The 14,771-nt window shown below is 38.4% G+C and overlaps 1 protein-coding gene across 2 annotated transcripts in view; it reads right to left on the bottom strand.

Moving 5' to 3' along the window:
* The window catches only part of FBXO42 (F-box protein 42), an 88,019-nt gene that overhangs the window by 48,449 nt on the left and 24,799 nt on the right, over positions 1-14,771 (bottom strand). Inside the window, exon 2 of one of the 2 annotated variants that reach the window (XM_070602004.1) lies at positions 9,230-9,317. The exons of the other annotated variant lie outside the window; for it this stretch is intronic. The gene's annotated coding sequence lies outside the window, so the exon portion shown is untranslated. The remainder of the gene's footprint in view (positions 1-9,229; positions 9,318-14,771) is intronic. 2 annotated transcript variants of the gene reach the window in all.

The following is a 14,771-nucleotide window of genomic DNA, read 5'->3' as shown; positions in this document are numbered from 1 at the left end:
CAGTGTTTCTAGCTTTTACACAAGACTGTTCACTTAGGAAGATAATAAATTTTCCAAGAATAGGCTTAACAAGCTAAAATACCAAATAAAAGGCAATATTTATACTAGAAAACGAATTTCCTGGATCATTAACAGATCCAGGGAGTAAACAAATGGAAACAATACAAATGCCCATCAAGAAGAGAACAGATAAATTGTGATGCATTCACATGATGAAATACTATACAGCAAGGAACCACAGACATACAGATAAATCTCTCAAACATAATAACAAGCAAAAGAAGACAGAAGAGTACATTCTACATGACCATGCTTATATCAAATTCAAAACTAGGAAAATTAATTTATGCTGCTGCAAGTGAGGATAGTGGTTACCTCACTAGGAGGCTCCTGGGGTGCTGGTAAAGTCCTTTCCTGATTGGGTAATGGTTACACAGATGTGTTTACTTTGTGAAAAATTCACCAAGCTGAATACTTAACGCTTAATACTCTTCTTATTTACCAAAAAAGTCATTATCAACAGTTACCTCTAGTGGAGGTAATTAATTAAAAAAAATCATTACGGGTAATTTTTTTTTCTAAAGATTTTATTTTTCCTTTTTTTCTCCCAAAGCCCCCAGGGTACATAGTTGTGTATTTTTAGCTGTAGGTAGGTCCTTCTGGTTGTGGCATGTGGGATGCCGCCTCAGCGTGGCTTGATGAGTGGTGCCATGTCCGCACCCAGGATTCGAACCGATGAAACACTGGGCCGCCTGTAGCAGAGCGCGTGAACTTCACTCAGCCACGGGGCCGGCCCCTGGGTAATTTTTAAATTTCTTCTTTGTGCTATCTGTATTCCCTAAATTTTCTAGAAAGAGCACATGTTAAAACACACACACAGGCAGGCAACTCATTTACACCACTCCCCTGACGTTTCATGCAAAGCCCGAGGTAAAAATGGTAAAACGAAGGAAATAGGGTAATTTATGTAAATAGTGTGTTGCAGGTTAGATTCTCCAGGAAGCAAATGCTAAAATAGAATTAGGAATGAAAAAATTTTAATGGGAAGAACTCTTGTGAGAAAGAAAGGAGGAAGCAGAATGGACAGGAGAAGCCATCAGACCACAATGAGCACCTGACAAAGCCTGTCCAACAGAGAGCTCAGGAGCAAGGACGGCCAGTTAGGACTAGTATTGGGAGAGAAGGCGAGGCTCTTATACCTCTACTCTGCCCAGCCATTGGCTGGGGGCTGCCCTGAGAAGAGCACGACCTTGGCTCCAAAGCTGAGGCAGATCCTAAAGGGACTAACAGCTTTCTTTAGCTACAGTCCTTACAGATGGGCAGCAAGTCCTTTCTTGACGGGGCACCTGAGTTCATTTTACTATTTTTTAATACATCTATTCCCCATGACCATACATACCTACCCAGACCATTCACTATGCCATCCACCTTACGAATTTCCAGCATTTCCTCTAGCCCTGATGAGAAGAATAAGAAACAACAGGAAGAGAAGAGTGATTCTGAAATGTACTTTGGGGCTTTGAGAAAGATCTGAAACATTCCAAAAGGTGAGGCGGGTGGGGAGAGCAAAGAACAGAAACGTCCCACCTCGTCTCTACCACTGCTGTAATTCATATACGTGATCTGGATGATCACGTTAAAGAAAAGGAAAACAGGAATCAAAACTCATGAAATTTCCTTCCAAGATATTTACCTACCAAATTAGTTCATAATACTGCAATGTGTCCCAGCAAAGAGACTGCCAGAATCCTGACGATGATGAACAACTGGTGGCTAATTGAAAGCAGTGGCATAACCTAAGTTCTCCCAGCTGGAGGAGGGGAGCAGTGGCAGAGGGAGGGCAGCAGCAATTACCTCCACTCCCCCAGAGTAGAGAAACGCTGGAACAGGTTTGCTATAAACCGCATTAGATAAAGGATCCTAGAGTTAGCTTCCTCAGCCTCACTTTGGATGAGCTGTTTTTCCACATGCTTAACTTGTTAAATGAAGACCCACAAGCCCTAACTCCTACCCTGAAGAGTGCAGTCATCTAAAATACAAAGCAAAATTAAAACTGTTTTCTGGCAAAAAAAAAAAAGAGATGCCTTTTTCTACTAGAAAAAATATCACTTCCCATGTTCCCTCTTACTCTTTTCCCTGCAAATTATTATTTCTCATCTCCTATTGGCTATGCTATCTCCCTTAATTTACTGACTTTCTCATATTTTTAACCCCCATTCAGCTCTGAAATTCACCAAGGAAAAAAGAGTTAAAAGAAACAGATTCTTTGAGTTTGGCTGCATCTTTTGAATATAGCATCTCAAATACAATTGTTCTCTTACACATCTTGACAGATTTTAAGCCTAGGGTCTGCTTCAGAATAAACTGAATCAATGAAGGCTGCAAAAGGTTATTTACGGTACTATTTCTTTTCCCAAGCAAAAGAAATCTGTTTGGCTCAATAAAACAACTTCTTACTCCCTTTCGAATTGTCAAAGTACAATTAGCAAGCCTAAATAAAGGGACTCACACTTTTGTAATACCCAGTTTGAAGCAATTCTCACTATTCAACCACTTCACTGCCCATAAAAGCATCAAACCTCAGGCCCCTGAGGGCATGTTTGCTAACTTGGCCCTGAGCACAGATGCCAACGAGAATGCACGGGGATGGGCTCAGATGCAATTCCTCTGTAATTACATGCCCAGCATCAATTTGCACAGCCCTTCATTTTCACTTCCATGATTAGGTAATAAAATCATCACTCATACTCTCAGAGGATAAAGAGGCATTTTGAAACAGTTTTTTGCTTTTTCATGCCAAAAGAAGCCCTACAAAACATTTCACATGAAAGTGTATTAACTCAATGAATGTGATTTTCATGAAAGTCTTTAAAAGAAATCTTCACCCTTCTCAGTTTCCCCAAAGTGATCAAGTCTTTGAGAGAAACCACAAACTGAAGTCAACTTGCTGGAATCTGAGCTCCTTGAGGGCGAGACCATTTGCCTAGGCAACTTGTCTTCCTAGCACTAGTCGTTCAAATGAGCATAAGGTTTACTGACATTTCTACTCACAACCTTGAGCTGACTTGATGTTATTTTATAATAGAAATTACATCATTAGTACATCCAGGAAGTAGCAGACCCTACCCTTATGCGTCACTGGATGCTGTCAAGATATTTTATTGGTCAGAATGAATATACATCTCTGGTTCCTTGAATTTTGACCTTTTAAGGTGTACACTGGCCTGAGAGTCTGCTGCCAGACTCTTGAGCCATACCCAATGACCCTTTGCTAGATCAAGAGGGATGGTACTGAAGAAACCATTTATTTGGCCCAGTAGTATCTCTTCCTTTGAAAAAACTACTATACTACATCCAACTAAATACAAACCAGTGTTTAAAATCAAAACACCTTACCCTTCTGAAGTACAAATTAAGGTCAACATTTTAAGACTGGGAGATGTGGCTACGTTTCTAGCTGTAATGCTGTATGACCTAGGCTAAGTCATACAGAGTAAAAACAGAAAAATCTCTCTACCCCTAAGTAATCCTAGTTCCCCACCTACTTCATAAAGATTCTGGAAAGATAGCAGATATCAACAAACTACTCTGAACTCACTGGAGGAAACTGATTAACTGGTGAAGAGTTAAAACCCATTCAAAGAAATTCAAGATGGGAATGAAACTACTCTCTTATCCACATAAAAATCACCGCTAGATCCTAGTACTATACTTGATTAACTGTGCCTCTGATACCTATACAGCTAGACATCTGACAATCCTCTTGGAATAAACACATCTTAACAAAAATCAGAATACACTTCACTTACCTAAAAGGAAGCTGTAGATTTAAAATGCAATTGGGCTTATTATTCACAATTTCAAAAGGTTTTAAAAAATGCAATTAAGGGAACTCCTTACTGGTGTAAACAAAGTGCTGAGACTTAACTAAAGAATGTGTGGCTGGACTGAACAGAAAGTACCCAGTCATCCCTCAGCAGGAGGGCTTCTGAGGCTTCAGGAGCAAAGCAGCAACCTTGCACAGATCTCATCATGAACTCATGAAGTTACCTCAGCTACACTAATGTGAGCTAAAAAGTACTAAATGCTACTTTTGGTGGTGGTGGGAGAGTTGGCCCTGAGCTAACATCCATGCCAATCTTCCTCTATTTCGTATGTGGGACACTGCCACAGCTGGCTTGACGAGTGGTGTATAGGTCCACGCCCAGGACCCAAACCAGCAAACCCTGGGATGCCAAAGAGGGGAGCAGGAACTTAACCATTATGCCACTGGGCCAGCCCCTAAATGCTACCCTTGAAAATATAAAACACTGTTGAATGAGGATTTACAGAAGACCACAATATGATTCCAGCTAAGACGATAATAAGCCTTCTTATTAATACACCACCTTATTATTATCACTGTATTAAGTCATATGAAAGTTACAGGAAGTGGAAAAATGGTAAAATACAAATTTCTACCTTACCTCATGCATTTAACAAACATCAACGGAACATTTGCTACATGTGAAAATACTGTGCTTAGATCCCATGGGAGTTACAAAAAGAGGCTACGCCACGCCACTATTTCCTCCCAGAGATTAACCCAGTAAGAGTCAAAGACACATAAAGAATACCAACACAGGACAGACCTGTGGCACAAAACAAGAAGCTTTTAGCAGTTCAGGAAAGGAAGACATGGCTTCCAACTAGTATGAGAAGGGAGTTACACAGAGGCAAGCAAGTGAGCTTTGAAGAGTAAGTAGGATTTCAAAGAACAGAATGGGAGAAGGTGGAGAGATGAAAGACTCTCAAATTGTTGTCTCTTGAACTGATACTCTTTGCCACTTACAGAATTACCTTTAGGACAAAAGGATAAAACTGCATTTTACTTGATGGGTGTTTCACCACATGCACATATACTTAATATTTTATCTACATTAACAGACGCTCATAATCTGGGGACTCTTTAGTTCCTGACTGTCAATGTTTTAACAAAAAAGTCTAGAAATAGAAGAATTTGGCATAACTACTGTTGCTATTAGCAAACTGTGAGCTGTTCTGACGAGCAAATTCAGAGAGTTGTTTCTATAAAGCATGCCAAATTTAATACCAGATATCAGCTGCAGTGAGTTTTTTTAAATGGTTAACTCAAGTGTGTGTTATCCAATTAAGATTCCCTTTAATGAAATAGAAAAATAACGTATTTCCCCAAACGACCCATCAGTATAACTTTCTTATCATTCTTTACAATGGTTGATATTAAATGAAAGTGCTTTATGTGTGTTAAACAGAGTACTAGCAGAAATGGGCCAGTTCTCAGGGCCATTCTCCATATTCATACATGGCAAAGGATTGTTATTATTAAGTACAAACTGTCAAGAAAAATGTACTGGTTTCAATTATCAATGGAGACACTCTAGATTCTGAAAATTCCCTATGGAGAACCATACATTCTAGGTTCAGCAAAACATTTCATTTGGTAGAAAAAGTACAATGGAACTTTAATACCCAAAGTTATACTGTGTAAGAGCTTGAATTTTCAGATTTTAAGAGAAGCTGGTAATAATATACAAATACAGAATAATTCTGATTGTAATAATTTAAAATATAATAGTAATTTTAAATAAAGCACTTTCATTTGAAATAGAGTACAAATCAGAGGGGAGTTAGAGGGGAAAAAAGGTGCATTAAAAGGTGCATTTTGGGGCTGGCCCTATGGCCTAGTGGTGAAGTTCTGCACGCTCTGCTGTGGCAGCCTGGGATTGTGGGTTTGGTTCCCAGGTGTGGACCTACACCACTCATCAGCAGCCATGCTGTGGCGACGACCCACATACAACACAGAAGAAGACTGGCAGTGGATGTTAGCTCACGGTGAATCTTCCTCAGGAAAAAAAAAGGTGCATTTTCTGGGCTTAGAAATTTTTTTCCCTCTCAAAAATATTTAAGAAAGTAAGAAAAATGCAAAAGGGGCAAATAACCATATTGTAACAATAGTAAACTGTATTAACTCAAAATTGACTGCATCAGGCTGCAGAAATGCTCAAAGCAGATCTATCTCTCCTTCTGTGCTCACAGAGTACTAAATACCTGCCTCCACACTAGCAATTACTACACTTAGCTGTCTGTCTGTTTCCTCCTTTCCCCTTGGAGCACAACAGAAATAATTGTTTTCTGCACCCACGTAAGCACTCACCAAAAGTTTGCTGAATATATAAGTAAACATAGCTTTATGGATTCATTTTATTTTATTTTTTATTTTATTTTTTTCTTTGGGTGAGGAAGATTGGCCCTAGGCTAACATCTGTTGCCAATCTTCCTCTTTTCGCTTGAGGAAGATTATCCCTGAGCTGACATCCGTGCCCATCTTCCTCTATCTTGCATGTGGGACACTGCCACAGCACGGCTTGATGAGCAGTGTAGGTCCGTGCCCAGGATCTGAATGTGTGAACCCCGGGCCGCCAAAGCGGAGCAAGTGAATTTAACCACTATGCCACCGGGCCAGCCCGGGATTCATTTTAGAGTCAACAAGAAAACCTAAGTGTTTATTCCTAGATATTCTGATGAAAAAAACAGAAACTTCATATCAAAAATTAAAATAAAAAAATAAAATCAGAGTTCAGATGGCTAAAGACAAAACTACAGGAGGGAGAGTAGAAAGGAGGCATGAAGAAGTAGGAATTCTTATTCTTAAACTAAAAAATATACAGTATTCGAAGCAATTCATTATGGTTTTTAAGATGTTCAGCTATTTCTGCCATTGTGCACCCTCACTCTGACAACAAGGGAAGAGTGTGCAAAAACCACTACACGCCAGGATTCTCCCAGCCTTTCGGGGAAAGGTTCTATCACAACGGTTCCCAGACTTCTGAATTTCACAGATCAGCAATTCTTTTTGGACCGACATAGGAGAGGACTGACATAGGGGTCAATAACTTTATTTCCCCAAATAAGGACAAAACAAAACCCCAGACACATGCACACCCCTTATCATCTACTATCATCATGATTTAGTAAAAGGACATTTAAAAACCTGAACAAGTCGGAAGACCATAATCTCTGAATAAAGGCCTCCCCTTCCAAGATAGGAAGCCTTACACACATACACATACACACAAGCACACACCCTCAAGACAGTAGGAACATGAACCAGTATTTTTGGGAACCACAACTATGTCATGCTGTTTCATTTTACTACTTATTTGCTTTGCAGAAAAAAAATCTCACAATTAAAACAAGTCATATAGTCTGAATTTTATTTTTAAGAAGTGTGTATCCTTTTTCAAGGCTAATTCAAATTAAAACTAGTTGCTCCCAGGATGCTGGGAAACCATTTCCTAATGCTAGAAAAACAGAGATACGGCTACTGGAAAGAGTGTATGAAAGATGAATGCAACCTGATTTCTTTTAGAAATAGCTTAACTGCTCCTTTTTTCAGCTGGCTGGTAAACTCATAATGTTTTTTTACTCATGTGTTTCCCTCAATAAATCCTTAAAATCCATATTTTTAACAAGATTTCACTCAGCACTTTTTCTCTTTTAAATTGCAATTGAGTGCATCAGTCAGATTTATTGCTCTTACTGAGGTACTACAGGGAAACCACGGAGCTTCACAACTTTCCCCAGAAGCAGTTTGAACCACCAGGTTCTCGTGCAAGATGCTATTTTATGCTACTTTCAAAAAACAAAAAGAGGAACAAGTCCAAACCTCACTCCAAAATGATGTAAGTTAGAAAACTCTCCAAGATCCAGAGGAAAGTCTGCTAAATAATAAGGAAAACAAAAGTCTCCCCTGGGTCAAGGATGGCTAACACAATCACTTCCCGGGCTTCAGTTTTAAAAAGGGCTAACCAGCACCCTTCTGGTTCATTTGTCCACTGCAGATCTATTTCAACGAAAAGAATAATTTTTTTCAAGCAAATGCAGTTTACTTTTGCACAATCGGTTCTGTATCATTAAATGAATATTTTCCCCACAATTAAAAAAAATTAAAGGCCACTTCTACTTTGATTTTAAATTTCTTCTAAATATATCTAAATATCTTATACAGGTATTTCTGCTATTGCACAGAAATACCTGTATAAGTATTTCCTTCTTCAGAAGGAGGAAAAGTTCATATAGAAGAAGGAAAAGTTCAAGACTGTATTGGATGCGGCAATATTTATCAATTTAAAATGTGCAAACCCTTTGACTCATCAAGTTGATATTCAGCTATCTGTCCAATACAAATATCCATACACATGCCCACCATGTATGCAAAAACGGAGGTTTCTTGCATCTTCTTTGTGATGACAAAAACTTGTGACTACCTAAATAGCCATTAATAGGAGAATGGTAGATAAATTATGTTATATCTAAACTACAGAATTTAAGCACCAGTATTACAGCAACCAAACCGAAATCTCTGGGGGGTTGGACCCCAGTCATTTTCACTTTTAATGAAGTACCCAGACAGCTCTCTCACAGCTAGTTCAACAACAACAACAAATCAAAATTATATATCCACATAGATATCTGTCTATATATATATATATATATATATGCATAGAAAAATAATCTAGAAGGACACACATCAAACTTAAGAGCACTGTCTCTGAGGAGGGAAAGAAGAAGCCTTTGCCTTTTTAAAATTAATTAATTTATTTATTAATTTGGTGAGGAAGAGTCACCCTGAGCTAAGATCTGTGCCAATCTTCCTCTGTTTTGTATGTGGCACACTGCCACAGCACGGCTGATGAGTGGTGCAGGTCTGCACCTGGGACCTGCACCTGTGAGCCTGGGGTGCCGAAGCACACCATGTGGAACTTTAACCACGTGGCCATCAGGCCAGCCCCTTTTTAATTAATTTTTAATAGCCAAACAAACTGTACATATGAAACTGCATAGAGGTGCAGCCACTATGGAAAACAGTTTGCTAGTTTCCCAAAAAATTAATCGGAATTACCATATCCAGCAATTTCACTTCTGGGTGTATACCCAAAAGAATTGGAAGCAGGGACTCAAACAGTATTTATACACGCGTGTTCATAGCAGCATTGTTCACAATAGGGAAAAGGTGGGAAACAAACCAAATGTCCATCAGTGGACAAATGGATAGACAAAAGTAGTGCATACACACAATGGAATGTTATTCAGCCTTAAACAGGAATGCAACTCTGACACATGCTACAACACGGAAGAAGCCTGAAGACATTATGCAAAGTATAACACAACAGACAGAAAAGGAGAAGCACTGTATGATTTCACTTACATGTGGTACCTAGAGCGATCAATTCATAGTAGTAGTAGTGGTAGTGGTGGTGGTAGCAGTCAGAAAATAGAATGGTGGCTGCCAGGGGCTAGAGGGAGGGGACAACAAGGAGTTACTGTTTAATGGTTAGGGTATTTCAGTCAGGGAAAATGAAAATGTTCTAGGATGGACAGTGGTGATGGTTGCACAACAATGTGAATGTACTCCATGCCACTTAACTATACACTTAAAAATGATTAAAATGGTAAATTTTGTTATATTTTACAATTTTAAAAAACTGTATAGAACACAGATGCACAATTTAAAAAATAATAAAATGAACCACTGTGTACCCATGTCCAAATTAGGAAACAGAACATCACCAAGATCTTTAGAAGGCCTCTGCATGCTCCCTTCATTACCATCCACTTCTGACTCGATCAGAAGTAACCGCTATGCTGTTTTAGTTATCACTTTCTTATTTTTCTTTATAGTTTTACTACACAAAGATATCATATAAAAATATATTCCTAAGGAACATATTGCTTAGTTGTTGGATGAAGTTGTAGCTCATGTTCACTGCAGTGTAAAATTTCATTGTATGAACACATCACAATGTATCCATTCTACTGTTAAAAAGAATCAATTGTCTCCGATATTTTGCTCTTAGGAAATAACGAGCATTTTTCAGTTTCTCTAGAGTGACAGCTTTCAAACTTTCTTGACAGCAACCACAATAAGAAAATACATTTCACCTCACAAACCAGTCCACCTACACATACACAACTGGGAAGAAGTTTCTCAAAATAATATCTTTACAATGAGGTACACTGATATTTTCTACTGTATTTAATACTTTAAAAGTTGTTGGATGGGCCAGCCTAGTGGCCTAGTGGTTAAGTGCAGCGTGCTCCGCTTCAGCAGCCCAGGTTCAGATCTGGGGTGCAGACCTACACACCGCTCATCAAGCCATACTGTGGCAGTGTCCCACATACAAAATAGAGGAAGACTGGCACAAATGTTAGCTCAGCAACAACCTTCCTCAAGCAAAAAGAGGAAGATTGACGATGGATGTTAGCTCAGGGCAAATCTTCCTCAGCAAAAAAAAGAAAGAAAAAAAGGTTGGTCAGATGCCATTAAATTGTCTTCATTCTTACTACTGGGCTGCAAGCCACAGATTGGAAAACCATGCTCTAGAGTACATATTTTGGAGTGAAATTGTTGGGTGCAGGGTATAGGCATGTACATCTTTACTAAGTAACGTCAAATTGTCTTCCAAAGTGATTACTCCAATTTACACTCCCATGTGCAGTGTATGCTGCAAGTGATTTTAATTTGATTTGATTTTAAAATCATAAACAAGTTTTTAAAGTTTATCAAATGTTTTGCTGCAATTATTAACATATCACATGGTTTTCTGTTAGTCTTTTGGTGAAGCAAATTACATTAATCAATTACCTAAGGTTAAAACAAACTTGCATTCCTCAGATAAACTGAACTAGGCCATGATTTATTATATTTTTAACAATGCCAGATTCAGTTTGCTAATGTTTCATTTAGGATTTCTGCATGTACATTCATGAGAGACATGGCCTATAATTTTTTCCTTCTTGTCCTGTCTATCTCTGGCTTTGGAATCAAAATTACTCTAGTTTCATAAAGTGATTTGGGGACTGTTCCTCCCCCCTCCCCCCCCCATTCTCTGGAAGAGTTTTTAAAAAACTGAAATTATTTGTTCCTAGAATACTTGGCAGAAATTGCGTGTCAATCTATTTAGGCCTGGTGTTTTCTTTGTGACATTTATCTGTCCATGGATGCCATTTCTTTTCTAATAGGACTACTTGAGTTTTCTGTTTCTTCTTGAGCTAGTTTTGATACATTCTATTTTTTTCTGAAAATTTATATGTCATCTAAGAGAAAACACACTAGTCAGAATCAATTATAGCTTTCCTTACCCACATAATTTAAACTCAGACTACTGCACTGACAAAATGTAGAGATTAGCTACAAATGTCATCTAAGTAAAGGGTACATACCCTTAAACAAGGTACATTTGCTCTGAAAACTTTCAGTTTATGAGCCATTTAACCTTTTCTAATCTCCAAAAGATGTCACCAGAAAGTCTGTTCACCTATACAGCCCCTTTTCTCTTTATGACCTACTTCTAAATTTCATTTTACTTCTTTGTATATCTTCTTTGGAAAAATGTCTGTTCAGATCTTTTGCCCATTTTTTAACTGGGTCGTTAGTTTTTTTGTTGAGATGTATGAGTCCTTTATATATTTTGGATATTAACCCTTTATCAGATATATGGGTTTGCAAATATCTAGATCGTACTAGATCGTACACTACTTGAAAGCAGAGAGTAAGTCACATCATCTTATACATCTGGCACACCAGCAGACACCTTATCAATATCAATACTTTTTTAATGAATGAAGATCACAAGGTCACTCACTGAAGAGGTTAATGTTACTGACTCACTTCTGGTTGCCAAGTGTACTCTCGAGGTGTTTAGTGCTTAGTGCTGAAGGACTCCTATCGGACCATACTTTCACATTATCCTTGTGACCAAAAGCACAAGCCTTCTGTAAGACAGTTTGCCTTAGTTGAGAGTAGAACACAAAATAGGTTTTCCTTCACTGATGAAGTTACTGAAATAAAAATAAATCTTAAACTACTTGCTGCACTGAACTTGCTAATCAAATGAGCCAACCACCTAAGTCTAAAACTGTAAACTGACAATAGGGATAATACATAAAAATAATCTGGGGGTGGGGCCAGCTCCGTGGCTGAGTGGTTAAGTTTGCGCACTCCGCTGCGGCGGCCCAGGGTTCGGATCCTGGGGGCGGACATGGTACCGCTCGTCAGGCCACACTGAGGCAGTGTCCCACATCCCACAACTAGAAGGACCTGCAACTAAGATATACAACTGTGTACGGGGGGGGTTGGGGAGATAAAGCAGAAAAAATAAAAAAGATTGGCAACAGTTGTTAGCCCAGGTGCCAATCCTTAAGAAAAAAATGAAATAAAATAAAATAATCTGGGGGTTATATGGAACAACAAAAGACCCGGAATAGCCAAAGGAATCCTGAGAAAAAAGAACAAAGCTGGAGGTATCACACTCCCTGTTTTCAAAATATACTACAAAACTACAGTAACCAAAGGAGCAGGGTACTGGCACAAAAACACAAACATAGATCAATGGAGCAGAATGGAGAGCCCAGAAATAAACCCACACATTGATGGACAGCTAATTTTTGACAAGGGAGCCAAGAACACAATGGGGAAAGGAAAGTCTCTTCGATAAATGGTGTTGGGAAAACTGGACAGCCACATGCAAAAGAATGAAAGTAGACCATTATCTTATACCATACACAAAAATTAACTCAAAATGGATTAAAGACTTCAATGTGAAACCATAAAACTTCTAGAAGAAAACACAGACAGTATGCTCTTCAACATCGGTCTTAGCAGCATATTTTCAAGTACCATGGCTGACCAGGCAAGGGAAACAACAGAAAAAATAAAGAAATGGTACTACAACAAATTGAAAAGCTTCTGCACAGCAAAGGAAACCAACAAAACGAAAACACAACCTAACAATTGAGAGAGGATATTTGCAAACCCATATATCTGATAAAGGGTTAATATCCAAAATATATAAAGAACTCATACATCTCAACAAAAAAACTAACGGCCCAATTAAAAAAATGGGCAAAAGATCTGAACAGACATTTTTCCAAAGAAGATATACAGATGACCAACAGGCACATGAAAAGATGTTCAACATCACTAATTATTAGGGAAATGCAAATCAAAACTACAATGAGATATTACCTCATGCCCTTCTGAATGGTGATAATTAACAAGACAAGAAACAACAAGCGTTGGAGAGGATGTGGAGGAAAGGGAACTCTCATACACTGCTGGTAGGAATGCAAACCAGTGCGGCCACTATGGAAAACAGTACGGAGATTCCTCAAAAAATTAAGAATAGAACTACCATACAATCCAGCTATTCCACTGCTGGGTACTTATCCAAAGAACATGAAAAGACAAATGCATAAAGATACATGCATCCCTATGTTCACGGCAGCATTATTCATAGTAGCCAAAGACTTGGAAACAACAAATTCACCCATCAAGGGACGAATGGATAAACAAGATGTGGTGTATATATACACAATGGAATACTACTCAGCCACAAAAAGATGAAATCTTGCCATTTGTGACAACATGGATGGACCTCGAGTGTATCATGCTAAGCTAAATGAGTCAGAGGGAGAAAGAGAAATACCATATGACCTCACTTATAATTAGAAGATAAAAACAACAACAAACACACACATACAGAGATTAGATTGTTGGTTACCAGTGGGGAAGACAGAAGGGAGGAAGGCAAAAGGGGTGACTAGGCACATGTGTATGACAATGGATGGGAATTAGTCTTTGAGTGGTGAACATGATATAATTACACAGAAATCAAAGGAAAATGATGTACACTTGAAATTTATGTAATGTTATAAACCAATGTTACCTCAATAAAAAAAAATTAGGTCAACAAATATGACTAGAAAAAAAAATGATCACGGGGAAAAATGCCAGGAAACTATTCTATGTCATATTATGACTAATTGTCATCATTCAATTTCAGATTCTATGATGCCTGGCTTCTTCAAAGACACAACTATTCCTTTATGAAAATCTGCATGTTACCAGGGGCCTAGGTGAAAAAACAACAAACAAGCAAATCCCCCAAGATCACGACTTTCAATAGTGACAGGTCCCAGAAGAAAACATCAAAGGGAGACGAAAATGAGAAAGATGAATGTTAGAATCATAGCACTTTAGAGTTAAAAGCAGGGCCTAAAGTCATTTTGGCCAAACCATTTTTTTAAGCACCTTAAAATTCAAGTAAAACTTTCTGTCCCAATCCACATGTGTCAAAACCCATAGAACGTTACAGCACAAAGAGCAAACCTTAACATATGCAAACTAAAAAAGAAAAAAACTTACTAGGAAGGACTGAGACCAGGACAAAAGAACCTAACTGTATTACAAACAGTATATATAAAACAGCCAAGGGTGGAAGAAAGGTGCTGACCTAAGTAACTTTGAAAATAAGTCGCATTTACAAGACTAAATAAATGCAAAAGGAACTGTACATGAGCACTAGATTCTACTTGATGAAGCAGCTTCCCACAGGAGCATAGTTAATAATTCCAACACAACGATACACGTATACCGGAATTGAACAATTAAGTAAATGGATGGCAGATGGCTGGAGCCAAATTTCTCATTGTTGGAGTGGGAATTCACAGATAAGCAAGGAGAGGAGAGGAGGGTAGAATGATCATGTGATAACGGATTAGCCTGAGAGGCATTAAAATGAACTCATGTTTAGCTTAATATAGATGCAGATGGTTACATACAGAAATATTTACATATTTATGTATATACATGCATTAGTATACACACATATATTTCCTTGCTCTGTCAGTTGCAAGGGCCTAGGATCAACACCACCCTCAGCAACAACAAACATACTTAGCACTCAGAT

This window comes from Equus przewalskii, chromosome 2 (assembly GCF_037783145.1).
Source record: "Equus przewalskii isolate Varuska chromosome 2, EquPr2, whole genome shotgun sequence".
Classification (NCBI taxonomy): domain Eukaryota; kingdom Metazoa; phylum Chordata; class Mammalia; order Perissodactyla; family Equidae; genus Equus; species Equus przewalskii.
Note: the sequence above shows the minus strand (reverse complement) of the source record. Positions and strands in the feature narration are given on the sequence as shown.